General features: G+C 33.9%; 1 pseudogene; it reads right to left on the bottom strand.

Moving 5' to 3' along the window:
• Positions 1-2515: 2515 nt before the first annotated feature.
• Positions 2516-24256, bottom strand: part of LOC145114918 (cytochrome P450 98A2-like) — a 47792-nt pseudogene continuing 26051 nt past the window's right edge.

The raw sequence follows: 24256 nt of genomic DNA, 5'->3' as shown, positions 1-24256 counted from the left end.
TCTAGAGTTGGACGATTTCTTGGAGCCTTTTTAGGGTTTTTTGAATATTCCAGATTGCTAATAGGGATAAGGATTTGAATAGATTAAAATATTATTATTTTAAAATTCAAAACAGTGTTTATCCTAGTGATCCCCTAGCTATAAATATGACCCCTTGGCTCATTATTTTCGTTCATACCTTTACCTACAAGCTTTGGAACGAAAATTATATCCTTATACTCTCTCTCTCTCCTCTCCATTCTAAGGTTTCTTGGGTTTTGGGTACAAGCCATTAGAGGCACTAAAATTTTGGTGCTTGCTTTCCAAGGTTTTCAAGAAGAATATTGGTGTAATTATTTGCTACAATAATCAAGAGCTATGTAACCCTAATCCTATGGATATTTCGATTATAATAGGTTACCATTAGGGTTCTTGATGTTCATAGTTTATTGCTATCAATAGAGAAAACATAGATCCAAACTGGTTGCATGTGAACTCAAGAGTTAAGTATTTTTCTTCCTCATGCATAGACTTATAACCTATAAAACCCATCAGAATGCAGCTTCGAAATTCCGGGGCCCTAATTTTTGTAAATGATGCATTTATTGTGAGTTAATTCATTTAATTTTGAATTAATGAGTGCAGCTACAAAGTGTGGTATATAAAGAGAGACCTTTCCCTCCCATTCCAACACACCCCCATCAAATACTCTCTTCTCCTTCACTATGCATACAAATTCCAGCAAACTTTCCAGGCGTATGTTTAGATCCGGTAGTACATACTGCTTCGTTTGTTGTTCCCTGGGAACAGACGAAGAATTTGTTTAGGGGAATCGTGTCAAACACGAGCCTCAGTCAATCACCATTATAAATCACTAATTATTTAGTTTGCATATTTATTATCGAGAACTAACAATCTTATACAGATTCTCGCTAAAATTGTTTTAATCGAGTTTGTTTCGATTAAATCTGTTTTCTTCTTTTTTCGGTTTTTTTTGCTAATCGCCTTATATATGTTTTGTGTAAACAAATTTTGTTTTGTGTAAACAATTTCGTTTTTGTTTCTAATTATTTGTTTGAATAATAACTTTTCAGAATGACTGGACCAAGTGAAACACAAAATCCTCCACCTGTGAACCAAAATGCTACCCCACCTATGCCAAACACCATAGCTAATCATGTTGAAAGACAAGAGAAGTTTTTTGGTCTTAACATCAAGAGGATTTGTTGCCTCAGAAAAAGAAAACAAAGTTTGTAAACTTGTTAAGTCATTGTATGGTTTAAAGCAAGTTCCAAAACAATGGCATCTAAATTTTGATCAACCCATGTTGGATAGTGGGTTTAGAATAAGTGTGTATATGAGAAAAACACTACTCATGGTTATGTCATATTATGGCTATATGTTGATGATATGGAGGGGTTAGAGGTTGAAAATTATGCACAAACTTGAGGTTAATATGCTTAAATATGGAGAAACCCCTAAAAACTCATGGGCTTGGGATGCCATGCTCGCCATGTCGTGGCCACCATACTTCTACGTCGTGGCGCCTTCTCGAAAAGCACATTTAGCATCTTGCATTCCACGCCGCGACACCCTATGCGCCACGTCGTGGCACATGGTTATCCTAAAAAAACAATGTCTTTGACTCCCTAATACCATCCACTGATCCATTCTGGGAAACGGGTGTTACAGTAGCATCAAATTTTAGAACATGTATTACAAAGTTACTTAATTGTCAAGACTGTGTATTAGTTACAAATGATATTATTTGAACACTTCTAAAAAGTTTGAAGCCCAATGGTGTACAAAAAAAAGTTTCATAAAAGTGAACAAAACAAATAAACAACTACCCTCCTAACTCATTTTCCCATTCGTAGATGGTACGTATACACCAAGTAAGTTGTAACTTAAGATAGTCGGCTAAAATGGTAATATTTGAACATTTTTAACAAGTTCATTGGTCAATCGTAATCGTGTATAAAACAAAAGTTGCCTAAATGTGAACAAAACAAAAAGATACTTACCCTCCTAAGTCAATTTCCTATGAATAAACTTGCTACTAGTTTGTTGCAACCGGGTACTTTAACAATTGCTTATTCTATTCAAACTTATCTAAATATAACTCCTAATCGGTAATTTCATATTTTATAGATAATGGTTTATTTCTATATTGCTTACAATGGGTTCGATGGAATTCCTCAATAAATTGTTGTTTTATGATTGGTATATCATATATGTTACAAAGTTTATAGGTTTCACTATTGTACCAACTATTCTTGATTTCGTGCCCTAGGTGAATTTTAAAGAATATGAGTTAAAGAAGAAAAATACCTTCCTCATACTAACGTAAAAATAATGTTTGTAAAAATAAAAATTTAGTCAATTCTTATATGTTCCCTTATGTTTTCCTTTAACATGACATCAAGAAAGGAACATATAACACCTCTTTCTTTCAATCACTCAACCTCAATAAACATACAAAAACTCTACAAACTGTAAGTTTAACCACCACAATACCTTTCAAACACAAACCAAGTTACATATCAACAACCACATGTTTATACAATACAAACAGGTAACCTAGGTGTGGCAACAGCTTCAAGCGAGGTCCTCATGTACGTCACTAACCCAGGGTTTTCAGACATATCAATTTCTCCAGGGCTCAAGCCATTAGCTGGAGCCCATGAGAAATGATGTAAAAGGTGGCCTAACATAGAGGTCATCAAATTAAGCCCTAATTGGGCACCCAGACATGCCCTCCTTCCCGCACCAAACGGCAATAATCTATAATCATGTCCTTTCATGTCCACATCCTCTTCAAGAAACCGTTCTGGTCTAAATTCCAACGGGTTTTTCCATGTGGTAGGGTCGCGGGCCACAGACCATACATTTACGTGTACTTTGGACCCTTTTGGGATGTCGTAACCGCCAACTTTGACATTTGTGTTAGCTTTGTGAGGGAGCATGAGTGGGGTTGGGGGTGCAATCGCAAAGCTTCTTTGGCTACATTTCGGAGGTATGGGAGGTTTGAGAAGTCGGGTTCTGTGAGCATACGTTCGTAGCCGATTATGGAGTCTAATTCTTGTTGAACTTTTTGTTTGACCCTTGGGTTCTTGATTATCTCGGCCATTGCCCACTCAACTGAGCTTGTGGCTGTGTCCATTCCTGCTGTGATCATGTCCTGTTCATGAATCAAAGACGTTGAAAACAGTTATAAAAATAAAAATTTCCACGAGTTGAATAATCATAATCAAATTTGATTAATTTTGTATAATTATATAGAAAATCATAATCATGTGGCTCTACTAATGCCCTCAAAACTAATTATTATAGATTCATATTTAGGTGCATGTCCGAACAACCTATAGACTTGTTTCTAAGGTTTTGTGGTTGCAAAATGGTATAATAGGACTTAACAAGCTTTTTAGAGATATATTCAATGATAGGGATGAAGAGGGCATTTACGTATTTTACTGTGAGGATAGATTGAGAGCAAGTCGCTACCCCACTTGGTTCCACATTACTGATAGGAAAAAGATTGTAAATTTTTTATCTTTTTGGTATCTGTTCTAATCCCTAATCTAACACATAACAAATACAATACCCAATTGTATTTTTTTCATTTCTATTGCCTCATGTATGTATAATAGACATGGCTAACCCTACGTATCATTGGAATAAAAATCAAACTCGAATGGATGTAGGGAACAAAAATTGTAAATTTTTTCATATACAAAAATGTGAAACAAGGTATGATACGGGCTTGATTCCAATCTATTACCTGGTCAAAAGGCGTGAATGTCATTATAATTAGTCTCTCTACACTTTTTGATCCTATGATTTATACACAAAAAATGGGAGAGTAGTGAAGAATACCCAAAGTAAGTCGATGATAGTGTCGTCACTCAAGTCATACTCCTTTTGAAGTGTGAGCAAAATATCAACAAAATGTTGCTTGGTTCCTTCGCTTTTCATACGAGCGGAAATGTGCTCTTCCATAATTGCTCGGGTCAACCGATCACGACGTTCTCCATGTTTGGCAAAGGCTTCTTCTTCAAGTGGGAAGAACCACCGGAGCCATGGAATGTGTTCTGGCATGGCTAAAGATCCACCAAGCTTTATCCCATTGTCCACAATAGATTTAAACTCATTCCCTTGCTCATCTATCATGCCATCATAATTCACAAATTGTTTCCCAAAAGCGAGTCGAGTGATGTTGTTAAATGCAACTGATCCTAGGTAGGATTTCACTAGCAAACACTTGCCAATCTTATCGGTACAAACACAAACGGTGAGTAACTTATCTAGTGCAACACTCTATACTTACTAAATATACGTTTGACAAAACTAACTGGAGGTTGGAATTTAATTGTGTACAAGTGTTCGGATAAAAAATAGTTGTAAACAGATTTCGATAAATGATAGGAATTTGAAATTCTCACATTTTTCGATAAGGATTTGGGAGTGTGAAATTAGAATCATTGAAATTATGTTCAATTGGTTTATTTCACAAAGTAAGGATCATAGACAAACATAGAGTGCATACTTGGTGTATGGCAAAGCTATTGTTTAAGAAAAACATAGTGTACATGCTTGGAGCATGGGACAACTAGTGTTTTTTAATTCAAGTATAAAGTTGATAAAACTGAAACAATGAATAATGAGTAATCAGTATGGTGATAAATGAAAGTGTTTATTTATATTCATAGGGTTTGATACCATATTTGATTCATTTATTCTTGTGTTTCACTTTGCATGTTTTGACTTCCAGAATAACTAAGTCGCTCTTCCTGAATGATTAAGTTATTCAAACCATCCACAGTCGGTCATATGTTGGAAGTAGATATGAATCAAGACTGTCATGGGTTGGTTTGTAGAGGTCCAAGTTGGTGGACAAAGTGGTGATACAACACTCATGAGTGCTCATAAGTTCTGAGTATTGGATTCAACCCGCGCTCATTTGAATCACTTCATGGATTTTATCACGAGTGATCATGAGACGATAATATCTTATATTCTTCAAACCTAGAGATATGAGTTGTTACTATGAGTTGGTTATACATTGATTGCACGAAAACGCATTTGGTAACTCGATGTTATAAAACGTGCCTTTGTGTATGATTCAACAAGTAGTAGAACAAGCCATATGAGTCGAAGTTTATCCATTCCTTTTACCTTCGGGATAAAAGCGATATATGTGGGCCCCTCGATGATTTAGCGATGACACATGTGAGTGCTTGGCCAAGCCAGGACTGATTTGATTTGTTCAATCAGTCAGTCATCATAAATCGAAAATCGGGAAACAACAAATGGACAGAGAGAATGATTATAATCCATGTCTCAGTCCATATGATATCTAGAATGGAGGAATATATGATCCCTTATCTAATGGACAAGTCATTGACAAGGTCAGAGTTCGACAGCGGCTTTAAGAGCTACGATTGCAGTTAGGTTTTGAAGTCATACTCAATAATAGTTTTAGACTTATCCAAGTGGGAGACTGTTGGATTAATGTCTAAGTCCGTAACTATATTTGGTATGTACTTGACCCGACCCGGCATGGTCCATTTGGGTTGCACTTCACCGGCACAATTTATATGGATAGTCTTTTGAGAATAGTATATTTATGATTTATATTAATATATTATAAGTTCTAATATATTAATATGGAATCATATTATTTAATTAGTATTGATCAGAATTAATTTAGAATTAATTAAGTGATCAAAAAGAACTAATTAAATATGGACTCTTATATATATGGAATGGGCCAAGTTCATTTAGGTTGGGCTAAGCTTTCATGGATGGTCCATGGAGCTTTTAACCCATGGATCCTATGTAAATGAAAGGTCATGGGTATTAGGGTTTACATGGATGTAACCCTAATCCTCCATAATATATAAAGGGGTCCTTGGCTCACAAAATTGGCACAAGTGTGTGAAAATAAGAGTGGGCCGATTTTAGTGTGCATACATATTCTCTCAAGTTCTTCCAAGGTGTTTTGGTGATTTGTGATTCCATTTGAGGCTTCCACACTATTGGGGCTAAGCTCTTAAAGCTTGAAGACATCAAGCTACATCAAAAGGTATGTCATCTAACTAGAACTTTGTAGTATAGGTGCTTCATAATATGCTAGTTAGGATGAAACCTTAGAATAGTTAATATTTGCATGTATAATAGAGAAAACATAGATCCAAGGTTTATAGGGTTGCATGTACACCATAGGAGTGTTAGAATGCTCAAAACCCAACAGTTGTATCAGAGCCATGGGTTGTTTTCTGTTATATTGATGCAAATGTTTTATTTTCAAGTGGAAAAAAAAGGAAAAAAAACATGACGTTTGTCAAATTTTAAGATAATTACTTGTTTTGTGAAAAACGAATTATTTGTAAAATTTGAATCATTTGTTATATGAGTTGAATTAGGTCAAATTTAGTAAAAGATAAAATGATATGATTATTTTATTAGTTTTAAAAGTTTGACCTAAATGTTTTAAGGAGTTACATATTTTGTCATAAAATTTTGGAGCTCAAAAGTTTTTTTTAAAGTTGTGATCTTAAGGGTTTTTGAAACTTCCATAAGTTATGGATATGAAACTTTTTTTAAAAAAAAATAAAAATTTGATTCAAAGTTTTTATGGAGTTACAAAATTTGGTGTTAATGTTTTAAAGAATTCCATAGCTTGTTCTTAAGTTATGGAACATGGAAAGTTTCATCATAAAACACCATTAATTCCATAAGTTATGGAATCCAAAGGTTTTCAAGAATTACAAAACTTGCCCTCAAGTTTTGGAATTTGAGAAAAGTTTTTTATGAAAAAAAGAATTGAATTCTAAAACTCTTGGGTTCATAACTTAAACAATTAATTAAATGGTTTTAATTTTGAGTTTAATAATTGGAATTATGATGTTTTGTTGAATAGTTCAAATTAACTCTTATGGACTTTATTAATAGTTAATTAAAGCGTTTAATTAAAAGAGTATTATTAAATCCATAAATATATGGTTTGAGTTTAATTAAATTAAAAGTCTAGTTTAATTAATAGATTAAACCACCAAGTATTTTAAATGTCAAAAATACACCCTTATACTATTATAATATTAAAAGTTTAATATATTATATGTATAAGAGCAAGTTGTCTTACCATTAGTAGGCCTCATTCACGAAGCCGGTCTATAAGGGGGTATAAGGTTACTGCCTATAAAATGGCAGTTTAATGGGTGTCCACTCTCACTCACCGCTTCCTTGACCGGTGGAGGGTCGTTAGCCGAACAGGTAGGACAAGGACTATAATTCTCCTTTCATTATAAGTATAATGATAAATACAAAGTAACTAAACACTTATAAATTCCCAATCTTAGTTACTTAGGAAAATGTGAATAAGGTGCTAATCCATGAAATTACACTTTGCACTTTGTTTAAGCTGTTAGTGGAGCGTGTGTGATTAACCGGCACACTAACCTGGACTTAACAAGGTAGGCAAAGGGTAACTTAATGTTTATCATAGTATCGTTGGAGCGTGTGTGGTTAACCAGCACATCGATTGAGGGGTAAATATTAAGGGTACCAAGTATATTTGCATGGTTACTTCACACCTTGTTTTGTGATCCTCGACATCCCAGTCACAAAACCTGAAGGGCACACTCGAGATTGAAACATGTCATTGAAAAGTTCAATGAATCTCAAAAGAATCTAGGAGCTTCAAAACCAATTAAAACCTAATAATACATTTCGTTTATCTTGGTGGAAATTGGTGAATCGTTATTCACCTACCTTCAAATATTTTATAGCTTGGATTACGGCATCCCTCTTCTAAGTTATAAAATAGTTTGTTGGGTCCTAGCCTTAATATATCATATTGGGTGTTATATTAAGGACTTAAATCAACTTTACGTGAATTTCTCCCATTGTTGATGTCTGGTTTAGACAACAATGATCTTCCCAAACCAAGCTTTCCTAATGAATATGACTTCCCGAGTTTGGCTCATGGAAGTCATACTTCTCTTCCTCCACCTCCTCCAATTATTCTCCCTAACCCACAAGTTCAAGGTCGCTCAAGCCCTAATGGCAAGCAATGTCTATGTGTGATCACATCTTAGAGATGAAGTCATATATTGACAAGCCGGGAGAGTTGGGTTTCAAAGTCTTGAGAAAGTTGGATGTTCAATCACTTTCTAAGTCACATAGTGAGTTCCTTTGGGACTACTATGATACAGACTATGACATGAACCTTAATGATCATATTTATTTGCTTGGTGCTACTGAATCAGCAATGATTTGGAACGATAGTGAAGCAAATTTGATTAGAAGATCAACTTCCCAAAAACTTTATGGACAGTGACAATGGTGACACTGGAAATCCAGAAAAAGCATTCTCTTCCCAATGGAAAGGGATTGGCCATAGTCAATCCGATTGACCAAATGGTAAAGAGAAAGGCTAAGTCTGAGATAGTCCCATTACCAAAGGGTCCATATGTTTATTTTGCCAAAGGAAGGGGCGTTGATTGCAAAGCTGCCAAATTTACCTAAGGATGTTAAAGTCAATAAGTTTGACTCTACATCAGGTAGAGCCCATTATCTAACTCTGTTAAGTTCTATTCTGAGATCCTCATTACATGATGTGACTGGGTCACATGTTGATGTTTTAAGAATCAAAGAATAGAGAGAAATCTTAAAGGAAGTATATGTTGATTCTGATCGCGAAGGTGGATTTCGATCGCATCAGAATTTTGAGCAGTTGCTTAAGAAGTTATGATATATTGCTAAGGAATAGATAACAACAATTTTCCATGTGGATTGTAAGGATAAGTTTTTCCGCAAAGTTTTAAAATAAAAGAAAATTGTTTAATTTTGTTTATTTGAAGTATCCTTACAATGGCATTTGTGGAAAATTGTTGCTTATATGATTCCACTGACAGCAATATTGGAAAATGGATTTGATTCTTTCATTTGTGGTAGTGTCTAAATTTACCAAATCAGGAAAGTTCCTCATCACCCAAGTTTCAATTTGACCGAAACTTGGAATCATGCAAGTTGAATAGTATGATGAATGAGAACTTTCAAGCATTGGAAAATCAAGACTAATTACTTGTTCACATGGATGTGTGAGTCAAGTGAAGGACTAAAGGGATCGAGTACACATTCTTGTGCACTGGTCATGTCCACCACAAAGCTCGTTAAGACTATTTTATTTACTAAAGTTTAGTAAATATGGTTATACTTACAAGTTTAAGTATAATTCTGAAACATTGGAAAAGTCTCAATGTATGGCAGAACGAATGAGAAGAATCAAATTAGGCAGAAAGATAAAAGTTTCTCAAATCTAAAAAGATGGGAGAGTACTTTAGTATCATGTTTGTGATCATCTTAATGATTTAGAAATCATATCACAATTAGTCCTCTAAAGGTCATCTTAGTGCATTCTTATGACTAAGAAGAGGAGTCATGAATTGTTGAAATGGTTAGATCAGGAAGATGAGTCATACTTCGTTCCAAAACAATTCTTAGAGTCATACTCCAAGATTGTAACTTGAGTGACATATCTTAAAGAAAGGTTTAAAACACTTGTCAAATGTAAGAGTAAAAGTGTCCTACTCTTGTACATTTGAAATTGGTAAGTTGTGATGTTTTGGATAAAACAAAGACCAACTAAGGCCAATTGTGTGAAGTGTTTGTCTTGATAAAGAATCCGCACTATCTCTTGAATATTTGGCAAGATAGTCTTATATGTCAAGAGTATAGTGGGAGTCTTAAAGATCCTAAAAAGAATTTCAAGAACTAATTAAGAATAAAACCTGAGATTCTTCACTAGCACACGACTTGAGGTTTATAACCTATCGTGTTGACATATTCTGTGCCCATTCCAGTTAAAGTTGGCTTTGCATAGGAGTTCTGAAAGTTCTCAATTGGTTGCATAACAACTTGGAAGCAATGGCAGGCCCTGTACTGCCAGGTGGCAAGAAGTTAAGATTGCATAAGTTCAGTCCATATGAGTTTGGATTTTTCATTATCCTTGTCTTGTGACTATGGTTTTGACGATTCACATGGATAAGAACACATACACCATAAAATCTAAGGGTCATAAGGTTTCTCTCCGATTCATGAAAATGATGGTGAGGAAACACTTCCACCAAGTAGATTTGAAGCAGATGGCAAAAGGTCTAAACAATTGAGACTATGATTACGTCATCCCTTTTCATAGTTCTGAAATTGTTTAGACACACATGCATGCTATCTAAGGAAAGGTGTAAGATTTTGATAAAGTTTTATCAAAGCATCTCGTATCAGAAATCTGAACTTTGGTAAGAAAGTCAATAAAGTATTGATTTCTAGAAGTCCAGTTGATTTCTGAGTACATGTCAAAGCTAGTGGGAGCATAAGTGTTATGCTAATAATCATCATGTTAGTGGGAGCATGATAATTATTGTTAATGTTGCAAGTTAGCAATGTTAATTATAGAAAACAAAAGTTTCAATTCATGAGGCTGCAGGGATTGAAAAAGTTGTTTTGCTATAATTAAGAGAGAGGATATACTTCATTTCAGTTCTAAAGGCTTAGATTGAGACCTTAATCATCTTTAGTCAAGAATATATATATATATATGAATTTCATGTTGGATTGGTTCAACTTAAGGAAATTCTATATATTGCGTTCTCAAAATTCGATTATGATTACGGCATCCCTCTTCATAGTCAAATTTTGAAAACATGGCAAATAAAAATATTGTAGCAAAAGACTGGTCTAGAATCATGTCTTTATGTGAGACATCATGAATCGTGTACCATTTGCTTTGGGTACAGGATCGATTGCATGTGCTATAATATTTGTCATTTCTAAATTTTTCCAAATGCCCAGAGGCATTAAGAAGGGAAAAGGTCTAGAATTGGATATGACTAAAATGATTAAGCAATTGTCGAGGACAATCTGAGGTTTACCAAAGATTGGTTGCTCAGGGACAGTTGGAAGTATAGTGCTAATTTTGGAAGGACCATATTGACATATTCTGAAAAGAGGCATCTCTTATTCAGAAGTGATAGTCAAAATGAGAATATGGAGTTGTCTCCATAGGTGGAAGTTATCTGTGTAAGATTAGAAAACTTAATGCAAGAAGCATGTCCAAAGCAATGTACTTTGAATATGAGACTTAGTTTCCATGGAGTTGATCTCCATTGGAATACCTTATAATGACTGTTGACAAGTCTTTTTGACTTTGTACATATTCATTACAGGAGGTTCAGTGCATATAAGTTTAAAATCTAAACAGATTTCGATAAATGATAGGAATTTGAAATTCTCACATTTTTCGATAAGGATTTGGGAGTGTGAAATTAGAATCATTGAAATTATGTTCAATTGGTTTATTTCACAAAGTAAGGATCATAGACAAACATAGAGTGCATACTTGGTGTATGGCAAAGCTATTGTTTAAGAAAAACATAGTGTACATGCTTGGAGCATGGGACAACTAGTGTTTTTTAATTCAAGTATAAAGTTGATAAAACCGAAACAATGAATAATCAGTAATCAGTATGGTGATAAATAAAAGTGTTTATTTATATTCATAGGGTTTGATACCATATTTGATTCATTTATTCTTGTGTTTCACTTTGCATGTTTTGACTTCCAGAATAACTAAGTCGCTCTTCCTGAATGATTAAGTTATTCAAACCATCCACAGTCGGTCATATGTTGGAAGTAGATATGAATCAAGACTGTCATGGGTTGGTTTGTAGAGGTCCAAGTTGGTGGACAAAGTGGTGCTACAACACTTATGAGTGCTCATAAGTTCTGAGTATTGGATTCAACCCGCGCTCATTTGAATCACTTCATGGATTTTATCACGAGTGATCATGAGACGATAATATCTTATATTCTTCAAACCTAGATATATGAGTTGTTACTATGAGTTGGTTATACATTGATTGCACGAAAACGCATTTGGTAACTCGATGTTATAAATCGTGCCTTTGTGTATGACTCAACAAGTAGTAGAACAAGCCGTATGAGTCGAAGTTTATCCATTCCTTTTACCTTCGGGATAAAAGCGATATCTGTGAGCCCCTCGATGATTTAGCGATGACACATGTGAGTGCTTGGCCAAGCCAGGACTGATTTGATTTGTTCAATCAGTCAGTCATCATAAATAGAAAATCGGGAAACAACAAATGGACAGAGAGAATGATTATAATCCATGTCTCAGTCCATATGATATCTAGAATGGAGGAATATATGATCCCTTATCTAATGGACAAGTCATTGACAAGGTCAGAGTTCGACAGCGGCTTTAAGAGCTACGATTGGAGTTAGGTTTTGAAGTCATACTCAATAATAGTTTTAGACTTATCCAAGTGGGAGACTGTTGGATTAATGTCTAAGTCCATAACTATATTTGGTATGTACTTGACCCGACCCGGCATGGTCCATTTGGGTTGCACTTCACCGGCACAATTTATATGGATAGTCTTTTGAGAATAGTATATTTATGATTTATATTAATATATTATAAGTTCTAATATATTAATATGGAATCATATTATTTAATTAGTATTGATCAGGAATTAATTTAGAATTAATTAAGTGATCAAAAAGAACTAATTAAATATGGACTCTTATATATATGGAATTGGCCAAGTTTATTTAGGTTGGGCTAAGCTTTCATGGATGGTCCATGGAGCTTTTAACCCATGGATCCTATGTAAATGAAAGGTCATGAGTATTAGGGTTTACATGGATGTAACCCTAATCCTCCATAATATATAAAGGGGTCCTTGGCTCATAAAATTGGCACAAGTGTGTGAAAATAAGAGTGGGCCGATTTTAGTGTGCATACATATTCTCTCAAGTTCTTCCAAGGTGTTTTGGTGATTTGTGATTCCATTTGAGGCTTCCACACTATTGGGGCTAAGTTCTTAAAGTTTGAAGACATCAAGCTACATCAAAAGGTATGTCATCTAACTAGAACTTTGTAGTATAGGTGCTTCATAATATGCTAGTTATGATGAAACCTTGGAATAGTTAATATTTGCATGTATAATAGAGAAAACATAGATCCAAGGTTTATAGGGTTGCATGTACACCATAGGAGTGTTAGAATGCTCAAAACCCAACAGGAACGTCATTTAAACGGGTTTTACTTTTCTTTTTCATTTATTTTGTTTTTTTAATATTTTTTTATTTTTCGTTAAAAAAATTCAAAATTGTTTTTCTTAAATAGATATATGCGCGGTTTTAATGTTTTTATATTTTTTTTCATTTTTTTATTTTTTTTATTTTTTTCATTTTTAATTTTTTTTTCGTTTTTTTTTTGTTTTTTTTAATATCTTTACTACATACTTGATGATAGTAGGGTTTTTTGTGTTTATTTATTTATTTATTTTTTAAACTAGATATCGGTTTGAGTTTTTGAATGTTTAACAATTATACAATTTTAAATAAGAAGAATATTAATGATCATAATATTTTTCATTCATACTTATTTTTTAATCATAAAATTTTGAATCGTAGTATTTTGAATCATAACGATATAATGCATCATACATTTTTGGATCATTTTAATTTAGATCATAATATATTGTATTAAAAAAGTTTTTGTTCAATACAACATTTGGATCATTATAATTTTTGAATCTTTTAATTTTGAATCATAAAAAATATAATAATTAAGGATCATTAAATATTTTAATCAAAATATTTTTAGATCATAACAAGTTAGGGATCATAAACATATGGAATCATAATATTTTTGAATCATAAATATTTTGAATCATCTCTATTTGGATCATATTATGTTCAACATTTTTTTTTTAAATCTTTTAATCTTTTAAAATCAAGTTTGGTATTTAAAACACCTTATTTTTTAATAATGGTCCCTGTGGTTTCCGAAAATATCAAGTTTGGTATTTAAAACACCTTACAAAGTCATTAGAATAGTGAGTAGAAGTATTCTTTAAATTTTTGTAATTTTTGGAGAATTTTTTTTATGGGTTTTTGTATAAATATAAAAAATAAAAAAAATTGTTTTTTTTCAAATTTTCATGATTGTGCTCATTTGGTAGAGAATTAAATTTTAAGAAATTTGGTTTTTTCAGATTTTTTTTTCAAAGAAAAAAAAACGGTTAAGGCCGAAAAACTTAATGGGTGGAAAAAAAACCCATCAGCCAATAAGGGCTGGACACTTGTAATAGCCTAGATCAAAGATGATATTTTTGTAATTATCATCAATTTCAATAGTATCTTAGGCTTTTTAAAAGTAATCTCAGTGGTATATTAGGTATTAACAATTATTATTGCCTAATTATTAAAAAAATAATTTAAGAAACTATCATCTTTCATTATTCCTCACATCTCTCTCTCTCTCTCTCTCTCTCTCTCTCTCTCTCACACACACACACACACATCTTCATGGCCATCACAACTTGCTCCTTCGTCAACATCCATAGCCGATTATGAATCTGTCGCTCTTTTTTTCAGAAGAAATGATGATATATGCTGATCACCAGAACTTGATTTTTGTAAATTGAAGATTGATTCGCTAAATCTGGTTAATATGATCTTGAACTTTCACTCCGCTCTTTTGACTATGATTGATCCATGCTTCATTTTTTCACTCGTAAATATGATGTATCTGCGATTCACATATGTGATTCACATATGAATCATATGTGATTCACATATTAATCATATTTGATTCACATGTAAATCACATGTGATTCACATATGAATCACATGTGATTCATATGAAAATCACATGTAATTCACATATGATGTCATATGTAAATGTGATTCATATATGAATCGCATGTGATTCATATATGAAACGCATGTGATTCATATGTTAATCACATATAAATTACATATGTATTTTTGTGAGTGTTTTCGTATCAATCAATTTTTTTTATTTTTCTTGTAGATTTGAAAGAAATTTTGGTGATTATTAAAGAGGTGAAAAATGATAAATTGAAGAAAATATGGAAATATTGACACGAAGACATGAAAACGCTTTGAAACTTTATAGCTTTTATTTGTTTTATATATTTTATTTTGTATCAAATAAAATATTTATTCTATTGTGTTTATAGATTAGTAAATAAAATGAGTTTTTTATGATTCCCTTACAAATATTATAATATATGAAATATGTATATGAAATATGCATGTATTTATTTGTAAAAATATTCATATATGTACCTAAAATGTTGATTTTTTTTTTGTTAAAAAATTATAGTATTTTTTAAATATTCCAGTTTTTTTGTAATTGTTTATTGATTTTTAAATGCTTTTAAAAAAATTGCAGTTGTTTTTTTTAAATATTTTTTCAATTTTTTTTTCAAAAATTCATGTTTTCTATAAAAAAAATTAAAAAACTACACTTTTTTAAAAAAATCGAAAAATACTATTTTTAAAAAAATCCGAAAATTTGATTTATTATGTAAATTTTTAAGCATTTCTATTAATATTTCTGATAACACAAAAAAAAGTTAAACATTAAATGAGATTGGTAAGATGATGATCATGCTCTTAATGAATTAATTTTGATATAACGCTCCAATTTTAGTTATCGGGTTCTCGGGAAACTATGAGTTCTCAACCGATCTCACCCATATATATATATATAGCCAAAGATACCCTAAAATTTAGAAATGTCTACTTTAACGCTTTTGTTTAATTAAGTTTTTGCCATATATAAACAATATTTTTTTCAATCATATTTGATTGATATTCTATCATATTAAACTTACGTTAAAGATACTGCTATAATGAAACGTTTGGCAGATAGACCGGATGAAACAGAACTGGACTTATTGGACAGATTATGACAAAACAATTTATTCATATAACGTTTGGTAGGACTGAAGCAAAACAGAACAAGTTGTTAGATTATGTTAGGTAAAGCTAGAACATAACAAATAAAACATTAAAACGACAATATTACCCGTTTGTCAAAATAAAAATAAAAACTACATTTAACAAAATTAACTGAACGTTAACAAGAAAAATTAAGAATTTATTTAAAATTCATATATGAGATTCAAGGGGATTTTACAATTTCCATAAATTATCAATTATATAGTTAATGAAATATTCAGGAAATCAAAAGAATGAACCTGATAGAAACATTAAGTAGATGAATCATCGACTATTTGAGACACAAAAAAAAATAGATAAGTATTTGAGAAGCATTAACCAAGGTTTTGAAAACCGGACCGGACATCGAACCGGCCGTCCTACTGGGTCGATGGTTCAACTGGTCCGACCGGTTGGACAGGTCCTAAAAACTGGAATATATATATATATATATATATATTTTTATACAACGATATATATATATATATATATATATATATATATATATATATATATATATATATATATATATATATATATATATATATATCGTTGTATAAAAATATGAGTGATTTATATATGTATATTAAATATACGTAATGTGTGTGATTTAAATATATGTGATATATATTAAGAGGTATGCTGCGTAAAAATATAAAGGAATTGGAAGCATACTTGAGGAATATGGAAGCATTTTGAGGCATCCCACATTGACGGGGAGAAAGAGTTAAAAGCAATATGAAGTCTATAAAAGGAGCCTTATCATCGTTTGAAAGAATAATCAAAAATCTCATTCCAATCGGCTGACTTTTATAAGTCGGCTTGCTCCCTTGAGCTATATATTAGAAAACCAAAATTTTGATCAATAAACTGGTTTTATTTCCGGTTCAACTAGTCCGGTTTAATCCGGGTTCTAACAAAACCAGTGGTTTTTAGTGGTTTGGTTTACAAGCGGTTTTTGGGGTTTAAAAAATTGGTAACCTCGCCGTTTTCTGGTTGAACTGGTTCAACCGGCTGGGGTTCGGTTTTCAAAACATTGGTATTAACTAAATGAAGCAATAACGATTCTATTAATAATTAATTGAAAAACTAACTAATTGAGAAACATTAACTAATTGAAGCATTAACTCATTAGGGTAGAATTATATTTTTATGGAATATTCAATCAACGTTTGTACTACTAAACACACATACGGTTAAGGGGGGAAGAAACATTAACTATTTGACAAGCAGCAAAAACAAAATATACGAGGAAGATTAAAGATATAGGGATAGATGCAGAGGAAGATTAAAGATATAGGGATAGATGCAGTCGTGCGCTACTCAAGAAAGGCATAATCAAGAAGCGTAGGATAAATGGAAGTATCTAGGTTATTTATATAAAGAAAACAAAAATGATGAAAGCTTTAAGATAAGTACGTAATAACGGTAACATCACGTGGTCAGAAATAACAAGAATATTAAGGATCATACTATTTTCTATTTATACTATTTTTGAATCATAATATTTTTGGATCATAACATTTTAAATCAAATTGTTTTGAATCATACTATTTTGATTCAAATCATTTTTTAATCATACAAATTTGGATCAATAATATATTTAATTAAATAAAGTTTTTGTCCAAAAAAAATTATGAATCATTATATATTTTAAATCATAAAATATATACTTAAGAATTATAAAATATTTGAATAAAATATTTTTAGATCATAACAAATTAAGGATCATAAACAAGTTGAATTAAAAGATTTTTTTAGTGATTTTTTTTCCCTTTCCCCTTTCCATTTTAACCCACCAAACATTTAACCTTTGTCGGAAATTGCCAAAATATCGTAAATAATTACCAAAATGTCATATCATCTCACAAGATTTTGACGATAAATAAAATTAAATCTTATCCATTTATTTTTTTCAATCGTAAGGCTAAAAATTGTCCTCGCAGTCCTTACCAATTTTTGAGTTATTACCCGATCAAACTTATATATATATATATATATATATATATATATATATATATATATATATATATATATATATATATATATATATATATATATATATATATATATATATATATAGGGACTGTTCACTTGAGATTAAAAACAATAGAGATCTTGAGATTCAAACTCAGCCACATATTTATTATATGCCGCTCTAATGCCCCAACATACCGATAATAGCGGGATATGCCTAATCATAAATGACTATATGGCAGATAGGTATAATCATATATGATTATACATGTTCATATGTATATGTCTAATCATAAATGATCATACATATATATGTCTATTGACAGATTGATTAATCATATATGATTATGATAGTTGGTGACAGAAGAGGTGATGGTGACAGAGGTCGTGGTGGTATAAGTGACGGAGGTGATAGTGATGGGGTCGGCTGGTGTCAGAGGTGGTGGTAGTGAATGTATACATAATAGATTTGATGAAATGATGAAACCAAAATCTCTTCTCATAGAACTTCATCATTTATATGTGCGTGATCATCACCAATTACACCAATTATCTGTTCTTTTATTGAAATGGTTAAAAATAAAATGTAATAATTTAAAGTAATAGTGCTAGTGTCAAAGTTTTGTTCTAGTCAAGCGTGTAAAGAGCAGCTTTCACGCATATCAGTTTAGTCGACAAGCTGCTAAACTATTTATTTCAAGGAGCGGTAGATACTTATTTTCTAGTTTTTTAAGGGGGGGGGGGGGGGGGGTATGGTGTATCACTAACAAGCTCTTGCTTTAGCCAACAAGATATATCACTTTGACAAGCACAACTACAACTATAATAGTTCTTGTCGTCAAATTTCACTTCATCAAATAAAAAGTGTTCGTTTTCGAAGTTGTGAAGGAACCCTCACAAACATTTTAACACTCCTGCTCAAAAGCTACAATTTTAACCAAGAATCATAAGCCACACATATCTTTGAACCTTTATTTGTCACTAGTGTTAATGGAGGACAAGGGGATTCATGTCTATTGGTATGGTCGGTGGGATATTCATCATCCTAGTTGAACTTCAAAAAACTTGTTGATTGTGATAACAAACAGTTTATAATAGTGAAGTGCCACTACTGAAGACCAACTATATGTTGGAGACACATAGCACAAACACGACTCTCTATTGCAAAACTTTAACACTTTATGGATTCAAAAGATTCAACCCCTTGAAAGCTTTCACATCAGAGCAAACCACAAACAATATCTATCGGGGTTACGACAAGTCTTAGATATCGCATAATCATACACGAGAACAATTCCTGTAAACCGATGACATATCATGCACAAGCTTGCACACTTTTTGGGTTAAATAAGCAATGCATAGAAGCAACTCATACTCAGTCGTATAAAAGCTCAACCCCATACACTAATCATGTTCATCTAATCATTATTACCTTTTCTAGAAAAAAGGGAGTAGAATGGCCGACACTACACTATACAAAAGTATTTTTTTTCGTTTGAGTGCAGAGTTGAAGTATAAGACAAACTAGTACCATACATGATAACGTATCCTTAAGAGATGACAATATTATTCTAGACAGAATAAGCAACCTTATTGTCCAGCTCTCAACAATCTCGCAGCCTAGCTCTCAGCAACCTCGTTGTCGAGCTCTCAGCAGCCCCGTTGCCCAACTCTCGATAGAAGCCACACTACATAACCTGTAATCGGCTACCACTACAACTAATAATGCAACAAAACACCAACAAAGTACCAAGTTTTGAGTCACCATTACATTTTCGCTAGGATTGATCACCCGGAGAAGACACATAGATTGTCAGTTGCTAAGCCTAATCTCGTTAAAAGGTTCAAAAGGATAGAAACCTTTTCCTTGAATTGTTGGATACTAAGCCTAATTCCATTTAGATTTTCAACCGCTATAACCAATCTCGCTAAAAGTTTCAAAAAGATAGCAACATTTACCTTGAGTTACATGACTACTAAGCCTAACACCATTTCAACTGAAGGCCATCAGGCCTAATCCATTTAAGGTTCACGATAACAATTTGAACCTTGAGTTTCATGGTTGCTAAGCTCAATTCCATTTTGATTGTAAGTCATCATGCCCAATCTCGTTAAAGTTTTTCAGATAACAATTTCAACCATGAGTTGCATGGCTGTTAAGCCCACCTCCATTTTGATTGCAGGCCATCAGGCCCAATCCCATTAAGGCTTCGAGATAACAATATCAACCCTATGTTGCATGTCTACTAAGCCTAACTCCATTTCGATTACAGACCATTAGGCCCAATCCCTTTAAGGTGTCGAAATAACAATCTCAACCTTGAGTTGCTGGCTGCTAAGCCCAATTCCGCCATAATCGTTGGCTGCTAAGTCCACTTCCGTCACGATCGCTGGCTGCTAAGCCCAATTCTGCCATAATCGTTGGCTGCTAAGCCCGATCCATTCCACGCGATTCTCTCATGCATGACGTCTTCACAATCAATGGATGTTAAGCTCGATCCATTCCATTCGATCAAAAACCATGCTTCACATTCACGCATTGTCGAGTATCATAAGCCTAAGCCATGCTTAACACCACACGTTTGATGTTCTTCTCGTACAAAGATCAATAAATACAACCAACGTGGTTTTTTCTGTGCTCAGACAACCAACACTAGTTTCTCACATTACATATCACTACAAGGTTATTCTTACACAAAAATATTATTCTGACAGCAAGTCTGCTAATTATTATATTTTACATCAGCTCTCAGCTGCTTATTATCTTGCCAGCAACCCTACTGCCTATTATCTTGACATCAACTTTGTTGCTTATTATATGTACACCAGTCACTGTTGCATATCTCGACATCAATCATTGATGCCTATTATACAGACAATAATCATGTTACTCATTCTCTTGACAACATGTTATTCGGACAACAATGTTACCTCTTACCCTCAAGACCACAATCTAGCTTGTTGTTTATTATCATGCCAACAACCTCATTGTGTATCGTTATAACAACCTTGTTCTATTCAACACAGTCTAATACAACTACCTAAGCTACTCACATCAGACTGGGGGAATCGGTTAGGTACAACCCGTGCAAAAGAAAAACATTTTGAAAATGACTATCAATGCTCATGCAAAACATGAAATGAAGATGATTATTGGTGATACTCCACCAAGATACGACAAAAGCGCTATAGCAACCTTGATGCATTATCAATACAACAACCTTGTTGCATGATCATGGAAACAACTATGTTGCATCTCGTCGACCATAAAATATTCCTATGCCAAAAGAAAGGATCATTAAGCCAGCTTGTGCTTCATAAACCCACGTATATCTTAAACTTCATGCAACACTACGACTCCCGTAGGTGAGGTTCGGTCATTCCCCTTATACTTTGATGAGTAGTTGATATATATAGTTCAATCTGATTGATAGTAAACCAATCACATCAGATTGTTGGACTTGATGATGCATGACTTATATAATTGTGTCCGGTTCAATATAATTAATGAAATACCAACCACATTGCATTGGAGGGACTTGACGATGTAAGCTCCATTGGCATGACATACACAATATGATAGTGAGCCAACACTACTTCGCAGCCCCAACCCACCAGCAACTTAGCAACATGGCGTAGTGTGACATCCCCGATTTCACGGCCAAAAAAGACAGGTTTGTTTATGCTTTATTTGAAAATCAAAATATACTTTTAAAGAAATATGTTGCGGCATTTGTTCCCAAAAAATATGATACTAGAGGTTGGGAAGGATTAGAGAGAAGTTAGAGAGAGAGAGAGAGAGAGAGAGATGGCTTTGGTGTGCAAAAGAATGGAGACCCTCGCATTGTATTTATAGGAGCTCGAACCTCGGTTACGTTGGGCGTACTCACTACGCTATGCGCCTATGCATATGAGGCGACGCTCCGCGTAAGAAGAGACAGGTGGAGAGCTTCGGGTGGAGCGACGTGGAAGCTCCGAAGCCATGCATTGCGAGACCGCGGGGCGTACATGCTATGTACGCGGGGCGTACCCTGTACCCTCGCAACAGCCACTTTCGTCTTCTAAAATTCGTAACTTTCTCATACGAGCTCCGTTTTCGACGTTCTTTATATTCACGCGTAGATGGAAACGTACTCTACAACTTTCATTTAGACTCCATTGGCTAATTTTGATTTGATTTTAAATTATATTTTTAACAGGCCGGGACAGGTAAAGTCCACTAAAAATTCATAACTTTGTCATCCGACGTCCGTTTTCGTCTGTCTTTTTATCGTTGAGCTCCTATTAACGAGATCTTCGATTCTCGTTTAGGTTGTGTCGGCTAAAAAATGGTCGATCTAATATTCGAATTCTGGGCTGCATACTGTTATGCCAAATCTTAGAAAAATCATAACTTCCTCATACGAAGTCAGATTTGGGCGTTATTTTTATGCACGCTCTCGGTTTAACGTATACTACGACTTTCTTTTAGATTGCTAAGGCTAAAAAGTTCTTCATCGTAAAATCACTTTTTACATCACAAAGTATCGTGTCGGCTTTGTCGCGAAACTTTGACAAGTCATAACTTCTTCGTTATAACTCGGATTTCGACGTTCTTTATATCTCCGGAATCCTTGTCACGACCACTACAACTTTCTTCATAGATATTGAGTTTATCTGTTATTTTATTTTTGACGCTTATTTTAATTCTTAATTTATTATATCTTATAAATAAGTATAATGCACATGAAATCACATAATATTCAAGTAATTCCTCTTTATTACTTCAAGGTAGGTTACAATTGTTGACCCAAACTATTACATCATTATGCTAACGCTTAGCCTAGAAACACGTGCGTTACAATTCTCTTCTCCTTATAATGATTCCTTCCCAGAATCATGCATCAACAAACAGATGTGGATAGCGACTCATCATGTCACTTTCTGTTTCCCAGGTGAGGTTCGACCCATTCGTATGTTTCCATCGCACAAGCACTAAGTCGACGATCTTGTGTCGCAACTTTTTTATCTTACGGTCAACAATTGCCTCAGGATCTTCGATTAGCCTCTTATTTTCATCCATCCTTAACTTCGTAAGTGGAATTATATCGAGAACTTCTCCAGTGAACTTCATCAAATAACACACATGGAAAGTGTTATGGATACCATCTAGTTCTTCTGGTAGTTGTAGCTTGTAAGCTTGGTTCCCAATTCTCTGAAGAACTTTGAACAGTCCAATAAACCTTGGACTCAACTTTCCTCTTTTTCCAAATCTTATAAGTCCCATCCACGGCGAGACTTTGAGCAAAACCGTATCTCCAACTTCGAATGTCATCGGTCGTCACTTTTTGTCAACATAGCTCTTTTGACGATCCTGAGCTGCTAGCATCCTTTCTCTAATCACCTTTAGCTTTTCAGCAGTCTGATGGACTATCTCGGGGCCCATAAACTGCTTTTCTCCGGCCTCAAGCCAACAAGACGGCGTATGACACTTCTGACCGTACAAAGCTTGATAAGGTGCCATCTTGATGCTCGAATGGTAGCTATTGTTGTAGGAAAACTCTACCAGGAGTAAGTACTCATCCCAGTTACCTTGGAATTCCAGGGTACATGCTCTTAGCATATCTTCCAGTGTTTGAATCGTTCTTTTGCACTGACCATCAGTCTGCGGATGGTAGGCTATACTTAAACATAGCTTAGTACCCATTTCCTCTTGTAGACTCCTCCATAACCTTGATGTGAAACGACTATCACGATCTGATAAATCGTTAAAGGTACACCGTGAAGTCTTACTACCTCCTTCACGTAAGCATTAGCGAGCTTGTCCATAGACCATCTCTCATTGACTGCTATGATGTGTGCACTCTTTGTGAACCGATCCACGACTACCCAAATCATGTCGTGACCGTTCTTCATTCTGGGCAGTTTAGTCACAAAATCCATGGTGATATCTTCCCATTTACCCATGGGTACAGGTAAAGGTTCTAAACTCCCATATGGTTTCTGATGTTGTGCCTTAACTCTCGCACATGTTACACACTCTGCCACATACTTTGCAACATCGAGCTTCATCGACGGCCACCAGTAGTAGGGTTTCATATCCCTATACATCTTAGTGCTGTCGGGATGAATCGAGTACATGGTCTTGTGAGCTTCTTCCATCAGAAGATCCCTTATACCCCCCTCTTAGGTACCCAAATCCTATCTTGGAATAGATTTAATCCTTGATTATTCGTACCGAACACCAACGTTTTGCCTAAACGTTCTTCCTTTCAGTCACTTTTCTCTAAAGCTTCTTCCTGAGCTTTCTTGATGCTTTCTACAATCGTTGAGACAACTTCAATTCTTAACGCTCTCGGCCTTTTTCTTTCCAAGTTTACCTTTCGACTTAGAGCATCAGCTACAACATTTGCTTTATCAGGGTGGTAAGTATCTCACAGTCGTAATCTTTTGAGTAACTCTAGCCAGCGTTGTTGTC

This window comes from Lactuca virosa, chromosome 5, assembly GCF_052849685.1.
Source record: "Lactuca virosa cultivar CGN04683 chromosome 5, Lactuca_virosa_CGN04683_v6, whole genome shotgun sequence".
NCBI lineage: Eukaryota > Viridiplantae > Streptophyta > Magnoliopsida > Asterales > Asteraceae > Lactuca > Lactuca virosa.
The sequence above is the reverse complement of the archived record's forward strand: the minus strand, read 5'-3'. Positions and strand labels throughout refer to the sequence as shown.